The 9955-nt window shown below is 60.1% G+C and overlaps 1 non-coding gene across 1 annotated transcript; it reads right to left on the bottom strand.

The window, feature by feature from the left end:
- Positions 1-2022: 2022 nt before the first annotated feature.
- On the bottom strand, positions 2023-2176 carry LOC136684634 (5.8S ribosomal RNA). Its single transcript, XR_010799753.1, has one exon. It is a non-coding gene; the product is annotated as a 5.8S ribosomal RNA (ribosomal RNA).
- Positions 2177-9955: the final 7779 nt, after the last annotated feature.

Below are 9955 nucleotides of genomic sequence, written 5' to 3'. Positions count from 1 at the left end.
GGTCTGATGAGCGTCTGCGTCGGGCGCCTTAACCCGCGCGTTCGGTTCATCCCGCAGCACCAGTTCTGCTTACCAAAAGTGGCCCACTCGGCACCGTCAATTCCATGCCCGGCTCCAAGCCTGCGAGCCGGGCCTCTTACCCATTTAAAGTTTGAGAGTAGGGCGAGGCCCGTTTCGGCCCCGCGGCCTCCAGTCATTTCTTTACCGGATAAAACTTGAAGTTTCGGCGCCGGCTATCCTGAGGGAAACTTCGGAGGGAACCAGCTACTAGATGGTTCGATTAGTCTTTCGCCCCTATACCCAGGTCGGACGACCGATTTGCACGTCAGGACCGCTGCGGGCCTCCACTCAGGGTTTCCCCTGGCTTCGCCCTGCCCAGGCATAGTTCACCATCTTTCGGGTACCACCGCGTATGCTCTGGCTCCGCTCTCCGCACGTGGGAAGAGCAGGCCGGTGGTGCGCCGCCCGCCCCCTCGAAGGGTTAGGACGGATCCCACCTCAGCCGACGCGCGCCGGCCTTCACCTTCGTTGCGCCTCCGGGGTTCTGGGCCCCTTCGACTCGCATACGCGTTAGACTCCTTGGTCCGTGTTTCAAGACGGGTCGTTCGGGGTCCGAACTTAGCCGCTGACCTTAGGCGTTCGGGTGCTGTGGGCCTGGATCACCCCCCGCATCGCCGTAGCGGGCCTAGCCCGGGGCTGAGGACAGCCCAGCCGGCCCGCTTCGACCGAACGATCGGGGGGGGCCCCCATCCCCATCCCGGAGGAGGGGAGAACGCGGAAAGGACATTGCTCCACGGCCCCGGCGTTATCGGCGAAGTCGGAGCGAGGGGCTGTAGCGGAACGCCCGTGTCCGGGGGCCGCGTGGGGCTCCCTTCTCCGGACGGACCTACCTTCACCCTCGGGCCCTTCCAAGCCTAACCGGAGCCGGTCGCGACTCACCACCACGCGGGGAAAGTACACCGGGCGGGGCCGGACCTCCGTACGCCCGACAGGCCCGAAGTCCAGAGGCGAAGCGCAGAGCCGAAGCGGGGAGCGGTGGAGTCGGCACCCCACCCCTCTCGCCCGGATACGCTCGCACCCCCGGCCTCGGAACCCGACGAGCGCGGGGCCGTCCGCCCGGCTGAATCCCCCGGGGCAGTCTTCTCGGTCCCCGTACGTTTACCTCTCAACGGTTTCACGCTCTGTTGAACTCTCTCTTCAAAGTCCTGTTTCAACTTTCCCTCACGGTACTCGGTTCGCTATCGGTCTCGTGCCGGTATTTAGCCTTAGATGGAGTTTACCACCCGCTTTGGGCTGCATTCCCAAGCAACCCGACTCCGAGAAGCCCGACCTACCCGGGCGGGAACGCGGGACTCGCTACCGGGCTTTCACCGTCTATGGGAAGAAGCCACGTTCGCGAGGACTTGGTCCCGCGTCCGCACCGAGACGGATCTTACGGACTTCCGTACGCTACATTTCCCGGCCAACCCCGGTCAGGGGAAAGTGGGATTCAGCGCTGGGCTCTTCCCTGTTCGCTCGCCGCTACTAAGGGAATCCTTGTTAGTTTCTTTTCCTCCGCTTACTGATATGCTTAAGTTCAGCGGGTCGTCTCGTCTGATCTGAGGCCGCACACAGAGGTTTCTTATGCGGGGGCGAGGGCGGAGGCGGAGGGCCGAAGGCTAGGGGCGAGGGGCGAGAGCCCGGCCTGAGGCCGAACTCCGCGACACCCTCCCCCCACCCCGGCCGCTCGCCCGCCCGCTCACTCGCCCGCTCGCTGGGTTTAATCGGCACTCGCCACCCCCGCGTCCGACTGCGCGGAGCCCCGCTCGGGACTCGGGGAGAGACCGTAACGGACGTGGACCCGGACCTACTCGGCTCTCCCTCCGTTCCCTGTACGGAGCTCTCTCGCAACACGGGCCGCGTGGACTGGCTCGGAACCGAGTCTTCGTTTGGGAAGACGAAGGGCCGTTTTCAGGCCCTGCGAGCTTCCAGCCGCGGTCTCTCTCTCTCAGCGGGGGCGCGGAGACCGATCGATGGGTAAAGCGACCCTCAGACAGGCGTGGCCGCGGGATGGACCCCCGCGGCCGCAATATGCGTTCGAAATTTCGATGATCTGTGTCCTGCAATTCACATTAGTTAACGCAGATGGCTGCGTTCTTCATCGAAGCACGAGCCGAGTGATCCACCGCTAAGAGTCGTATTTGGGTTTGTGCCCGGCCCGTTACAGGCCGGGCGAAGGAAGCCATTCGAACACGAGACAATGTTTGACAATATTTCAAGCCGGGTGCCTTCCCCCCCGTGGAGGGGGAAGGTCATTGAACCTGGGCGTCACCACCGGACCGAGGAGTTACGGCCCGGGACGATCGCCCGAGTAGGTGCCCGAGACTTACGTGGTTTAGGAGACCGGGTCTAGGCACCCGCCGTTCCCGGCGAGGCCCAGGGTTTGGTTCGCTGCGTTACGGGTCCCGGTCTAAGGCATTCAGGCGTGCGCTCAAAGCCAAGCTCTCCACCCCGGAGGGTATGAGCGAGGCCCGGTGGTACGCTCCCAAGTCCCCGCTTAGGGGAAGGCGCTGGGTAGATCCCACCTAGTCAGGACCGGCGGGCACCGGCCGTCTCCTTCGGGTGTTTATAAACGCATCCGGGGTTCGTGAGGCCCCTTCAACTCGCGCACCGGCCTTAGACTATTATACGGTCCGTCTCTGCGAAGCCAACATCGGGGGTTATTGCATGCGCTCTTAAGCTCCGCTCTAACCCCGTGAGGGGAAAGAGTTTCGCCCGGCGGTACGCTCCCGTCCACCACCACCCCCTGTGCCGGGGGGATGGGTTCAGGGAGATCCCACCGAGGCCGGCGAGCACCGGCCAACGCCCTGGGGGTGAGTAAGCCCCTTTGACTCGCGCACGCACAATCAAGCCTTCAACGATCAATGGTTTTTTGGGTTTAACTACCCGGCGGGCGGCTCCGGCGCCACTCTTCCCCCCGCGAACGGGAGGGGCGGACCGGGGTACCTATGCACCTAAGGCGGTCCTCGCATAACCCCGAGTTCCGAAGCCGGCTCGCTACGTCCACCCACCCGGAGGGGGGAGAGACTCACGTCGGCCGACAACGAAAGGTACGAGGCTTCTGCGGTCCATACCTTGAAGGTACCCGCCGGGGGGGAGGTTCGGCCTCTCGAGTCCGACTCGACAACCGGCACGGACGGCGGGCGCCGACCGCGGCCAGGTCACCGTTATTGATCCTTCCGCAGGTTCCCCTACGAAAACCTTGTTACGACTTTTACTCCCTCTAGATGTCCGGGTTCGATCGACTTCCCATCGCCCGGAGGCGACCCCCGTTCGAGGGCCGCCCCGGGGACGGTCCGAGGACCTCACCGAGGCATCCGATCGGTAGTAGCGACGGGCGGTGTGTACAAAGGGCAGGGACTTAATCGACGCGGGCTGGTGACCCGCGCCTACTTGGAATTCCTCGTTCGAGGGGAATAGTTGCAATCCCCTGTCCCCAGCGGGGAATGGCGTTCATAGGATTGCCCGCACCTCTCGGCGTAGGGTAACTTACATGTTGAACCAGCCATTGTAGCTCACGTGCGACCCCGGACTTCTAAGGGCATCACAGACCTGTTATTGCTCCATTTCTCAAGTGGCTTCTGTGCCACAAATCGCTCTAAGAAGTTTAGCCACCGACCGCTGATTCCCACCGGGCGAACCCCAACCTTCAGGCCCGCGGTAAGCGGGAGGGCACCGGGGAGGGGAGAGGGAAGGCGAAGGCGAAGGACGGACAACCCACACCCGGAGAGCGGAACGAGGTGCGGACGGCATCGGGGAGGGAACCGAACGCGAAGGGGAGAGGCCGGAGCCACCCACTCGACGCAGAACTGAACCCCCGTCAACCGCATCACCTCCCCGAACCGATCCGGGGTAGAACCGGACCCCCGCCGAAACCCCCAACACCCCCACCCCGATGGGGACCCCCCGCGAACGGGGACCTTCGGGGATAGAGTCCGACCCAGGAGAGGGGCCGTGTAACTACTTAAAGGATGGGATCTCGTTCGTTACCGGAATTGACCAGACGAATCGCTCCACGAACTACCAACGGCCATGCACCACCACCCACAGAATCGAGAAAGAGCCGTCAATCTGTCAATCCTTACCGTGTCCGGGCCGGGTTAGGTTCCCCGCGTTGAGTCAAATTAAGCCGCAAGCTCCACTCCTGGTGGTGCCCTTCCGTCAATTCCTTTAAGTTTCAGCTTTGCAACCGTACTCCCCCCAGAGCCCAAAGACTCGTGGTTTCCCGGACGCTGCCCGGCGGGTCATAGTCGTTAACCCAACGCCGCCGGATCGCGGGTCGGCATAGTTTACGGTCGGAACTACGACGGTACCTGATCGTCTTCGATCCTCCGACTTTCGTTCTTGATTAATGAAAACATTCTTGGCAAATGCCTTCGCTTTTGTCCGTCCCGCACCGGTCTACGAATTTCACCTCTCTCGGTGCGGTACGAATGCCCCCGGCCGTCCCTCTTAATCATGACCTTTGGTCCGTCAAACCCACGAAATAGGACCAAGAGAGCGGTCGGATACCCCCCCGGCTCGGGGAACCGTGCGGCGGCCAGAAACGCCGGGCGTCACACCCGGGCGCCCCCGGCCCCACCCGGCCGCCTCGCCGAAGAGCTCCGACTCGCCCCCCATGGGAAGGCCTTATTCCATTATTCCTAGCTCAGTCCATTCAAGGCACGCTTCGGCCTGCTTTGAGCACTCTGTTTTGTTCAAAGTAAACGCACCGGACCCTTCCGCCCCCCACGTATTCACCGCGGCGGACGACCCAGCTAAGGGCCTCTCCGCGGAGGAAGGGAGCAGAGGACACCGGATGAGTAGGGACAAGGTCCCGCGACCTCCACCCAGAGACCCGCGGGGGGTCCCCACCCCGGAGAGGGGCAGCTTCCCACCGCGAAGTCCGGACGGGCAGAGGCCCGGCAGCCGGGACCCGTCCCCGGATCCAACTACGAGCTTTTTAACTGCAGCAACGTTAACATACGCTATTGGAGCTGGAATTACCGCGGCTGCTGGCACCAGACTTGCCCTCCAATGGGTCCTCACCCACGGACGTAGATTGAGTTCATTTCGGTCCCGAAACCTTCAAACGGGGCCTCGCACCGATATTTTTCGTCACTACCTCCCCGTGTCGGGAATGGGTAATTTGCGCGCCTGCTGCCTTCCTTGGATGTGGTAGCCGTTTCTCAGGCTCCCTCTCCGGAATCGAACCCAGATTCCCCGTTACCCGTGGTCACCACACGTAGTCCCGTAGACTACCGTCGAAAGTTGATAGGGCAGACACTCGAATGAGACGTCGCCGCCCCGAAGGGCTCTGCGATCGGCCAAAGGTTATCTAGAGTCACCAAAGCGGACCCGACCGGAGTCGGGAGGGGGTTTTTTGGTTCTGATAAATGCACGTATCCGTGGGGGGCGCCGAGGGGAAGGTGAACCAGTCACCGACCACCTCGAAACGGCACCCCCACTTCCAACGCTTCGTTTGCATGTATTAGCTCTGGAATTACCACAGTTATACCAAGTAACGTGTGGAGCGATCAAAGGAACCATAACTGATTTAATGAGCCATTCGCAGTTTCACTGTACCAACGCCCGTGTGTACTTAGACTTGCATGGCTTAATCTTTGAGACAAGCATATGATACTGGCAGGATCAACCAGGCCGATCCTCTGGTACTCAAACCCGGCTTGGGGAAAGAGAGAGAGTCGGTGGCGCGTGGAACTCGACCCCCACGAAGGAGGAAGAGACACGCACCGCGGAAAGGCTTTTCGAATGAGACCCCCCGGAGGTGGGTCTTCAATCGGGGGTTTGACAACTTGGAAAATGTACGATTCAAGGCCCGGACGGTGCAGGCTAGGGGCCGGTTCCTTCCCTCAATAGGATCCCGACCCTAAGGCACCACCGACTCGGACCTTTTAACGGACCCAAACTGTGGTGGAAATTAGACCGACGGATCGGCTAAGTCTCCCTCGGAACGATTCTGGGACAAGCGGACCCCCTATTACGGGGGGTCCCCGAGCCATAGAGGCTGGAGCACGTGGCGGGGAGGATCGTTCTAAAAGCCGGTATATTTCGGATTAGAAGCCTGCCCCTGGTGCTCCGGGTATGCCGCATTTCGAACGGGCGTAAAGGACGTCCGTTTAAGGGAAGAGAATGGAAGAGAATTTCCTGGCCCCCTCAAAGCGCGAGGAGGTCGGCATAGGTTTTACGGTACGCCCCCCCGGAGCCGTCTGATGTTCAGAAGACGAAGGGTTTTGCCCCCAATCTCGTAAGGTCGAGGGCTCACCACCGAACTTCCAGCCGCGGTCCTTGGTAGGACCGATACGCGGACAAGCCGCAAATCCTGGCCCCCTCGCAGTGCGAGGAGGTCGGCAAAGGTTTTACGATTCGCCCCCCGGAGCCTACGGTTAGTTTTCTCAATTTAAGAAGACGAAGGGGGTCGGGCCCGGGAACCGTAGACCGAGCGCCTCTTCCCCTGCGAACTTCCAGCCGCGGTCCGTTTAAAAAGACCGATCCGTGACACCTCTAATGCGCTCTTTGCCTCCGGCCGTTTCCAGCGCGGGGGCCCGGTGGTGCGCTCCCAAGTCCCCGCGGAGGGGAAAATCTGGGAGATCCCACATTAGACCAAGCGGAACGCCGGTCTTCGCCTCAGGGGTTTGTATGCCCCTTTCGACTCGCGCACGGGCAAGAGTTAGGTTAGAACGGGGACAACTGCCGGCGGGCGGCCCGTCACACCCACCCCGCAAGTGGGCAGGTGGTCGGTGGCCTGTGGACCCGCCGCTCGGATTCGTTTAGTAGGAACCATACGGGGTACAACCCTCATACGCTCGACCCCCTCACGCCCAGGGAAGTGCTCACCTCCCTGGGCATATATCGAACGAATCATCGGGATTGAAGGGGAGGCCACCCAAACCATCCCCTTAGCCCAGAGGGGTGCCAGTCCTCGGGCTTCGGTATTCGCATCACCGGGGTCTACGGAGGTCTCGACTTAGGTTTTAAACACATCCAGAATGGGGGGGCCGGATTAACCACCACCCTAGCCCAGAGGGGTGCCAGTCCTCGGGCATGTCACTTCGCATCACCGGGGTCTACGGAGGTCTCGACTTAGGTTTTGAAAACCTCCAGAGGGTGGGGACATATCTTATCCCCACCCTAGCCCAGAGGGGTGCCAGTCCTCGGGCATGTCAATTCACATCACCGGGGTCTACGGAGGTCTCGACTTAGGTTTTGAAAACCTCCAGAGGGTGGGGCCTGACTTACCACCACCCTTAGCCCAGAGGTGTGCCACTCCTCGGGCATGGAATTCGCATCAACGGGGTCTACGGATGTCTCGACTTAGGTTTTGAACACATCCAGGGAAGCAGAGCGGACATTCCCATTATTTCAAGCCCATCGGGAAGCCACTCCCTTGGGCATAGCGTTTCGCATCGCTGTTACCCAAACTTACGTCTGATTTAATGCCTCCCTAATATCCCGACGGCACCAGGCTGAGAAACCATATGCCCACAGGATTCAAGGCGTTGGAACCTCGTTCGCATAGCCGACAACGATGAACCTCCCTCGGACTCGCTACAAGGCTTGAAGGAGGTCCTGATTTTCTTAAAATCTCAGGTGCGGGACTTAGAAAATTTTCACTTTAAAACCACAGACCTCCAGAGGAGAGACCGGGCTTATCACAAACTTAGCCCAGAGGGCGTCACTCCTCGGGCTTGAAACTTCGCATCACCGGGGTGTATGGAAGTCTTTGGTCCAGTTCTGCCAGTGCTCGTTGTCGAACTTAGAAATATTTCTAATTTTTTTAGACTTCCAGAGGGGAGGCCGAGCATACCAACCCCTTAGCCCAGAGGACGTCACTCCTCGGGCTTGTGTATTCGCATCAACGGGGTCCATGGAAGTCATTTTAGACCTCCAGAGGGGAGGCAACCCAAACCATCCCCTTAGCCCAGAGGTGTGCCACTCCTCGGGCTTGTGTATCCGCATCAACGGGGTCCATGGAAGTCATTTTAGACCTCCAGAGGGGAGGCAACCCAAACCATCCCCTTAGCCCAGAGGTGTGCCAGTCCTCGGGCTTTAAATACGCATCACCGGGGTCCATGGAAGTCATTTTTGACCTCCAGAGGGGAGGCAACCCAAACCATCCCCTTAGCCCAGAGGTGTGCCAGTCCTCGGGCTTTAAATACGCATCACCGGGGTCCATGGAAGTCATTTTTGACCTCCAGAGGGGAGGCAACCCAAACCATCCCCTTAGCCCAGAGGTGTGCCAGTCCTCGGGCTTTAAATACGCATCACCGGGGTCCATGGAAGTCATTTTTGACCTCCAGAGGGGAGGCAACCCAAACCATCCCCTTAGCCCAGAGGTGTGCCAGTCCTCGGGCTTTAAATACGCATCACCGGGGTCCATGGAAGTCATTTTTGACCTCCAGAGGGGAGGCAACCCAAACCATCCCCTTAGCCCAGAGGTGTGCCAGTCCTCGGGCTTTAAATACGCATCACCGGGGTCCATGGAAGTCATTTTTGACCTCCAGAGGGGAGGCAACCCAAACCATCCCCTTAGCCCAGAGGTGTGCCACTCCTCGGGCTTGTGTATTCGCATCAACGGGGTCCATGGAAGTCATTTTTGACCTCCAGAGAGTGGGGCCGGTCTTACCACCACCCTTAGCCCAGAGGGGTGCCAATCCTCAGGCATGTCACTTTGAATCACCGGGGTCTACGGAGGTCTCGACTTAGGTTTTGAAAACCTCCAGAAGGGGGGGCCTCTCTTACCACCACCCTAGCCCAGAGGGGTGCCAGTCCTCGGGCTTCGGTATTCGCATCACCGGGGTCTACGGAGGTCTCGACTTAGGTTTTGAAAACCTCCAGAAGGGGGGGCCTCTCTTACCACCACCCTAGCCCAGAGGGGTGCCAGTCCTCGGGCTTCAGTATTCGCATCACCGGGGTCTACGGAGGTCTTCACTTAGGTTTTGAAAACCTCCAGAAGGTGGGGCCACTCTTACCACCACCCTAGCCCAGAGGGGTGCCAGTCCTCGGGCTTCGGTATTCGCATCACCGGGGTCTACGGAGGTCTCGACTTAGGTTTTGAAAACCTCCAGAAGGGGGGGCCTCTCTTACCACCACCCTAGCCCAGAGGGGTGCCAGTCCTCGGGCTTCGGTATTCGCATCACCGGGGTCTACGGAGGTCTCGACTTAGGTTTTGAAAACCTCCAGAAGGGGGGGCCTCTCTTACCACCACCCTAGCCCAGAGGGGTGCCAGTCCTCGGGCTTCGGTATTCGCATCACCGGGGTCTACGGAGGTCTTCACTTAGGTTTTGAAAACCTCCAGAAGGTGGGGCCACTCTTACCACCACCCTAGCCCAGAGGGGTGCCAGTCCTCGGGCTTCGGTATTCGCATCACCGGGGTCTACGGAGGTCTCGACTTAGGTTTTGAAAACCTCCAGAAGGGGGGGCCTCTCTTACCACCACCCTAGCCCAGAGGGGTGCCAGTCCTCGGGCTTCGGTATTCGCATCACCGGGGTCTACGGAGGTCTCGACTTAGGTTTTGAAAACCTCCAGAAGGGGGGGCCTCTCTTACCACCACCCTAGCCCAGAGGGGTGCCAGTCCTCTGGGCTTGAAACCCATCACCGGGGGTCCTCCGGATCACATTTGACCTCCAGAATTGGAAGGCCGAGCTTGTCACCAGCTTAGCCCAGAGGTTAGTCACTCCTCTGGGCTTGAATATCGCATCACCGGGGTCTATGGAAGTCTTTTCAAGGAGATCGGAACCAGCTAGAGCGCACCCCGCTCAGAGCGCACCTTCCTCGGCTACGGGTCCTTTAAGAGGCCGCAAGAGCATACTTACAAATAGGGCCCTTTAAATTTGCAGATTGAAACCGGGCCCGCCCTATCCCTATCTAGGATGACGTAAAGATCCGGGGAGTTTAAAAGACGGAAGACCGGCTA

Source organism: Hoplias malabaricus, unplaced genomic scaffold, assembly GCF_029633855.1.
Source record: "Hoplias malabaricus isolate fHopMal1 unplaced genomic scaffold, fHopMal1.hap1 scaffold_25, whole genome shotgun sequence".
In the NCBI taxonomy this organism is placed as follows: domain Eukaryota; kingdom Metazoa; phylum Chordata; class Actinopteri; order Characiformes; family Erythrinidae; genus Hoplias; species Hoplias malabaricus.
Note: the sequence above shows the minus strand (reverse complement) of the source record. Positions and strands in the feature narration are given on the sequence as shown.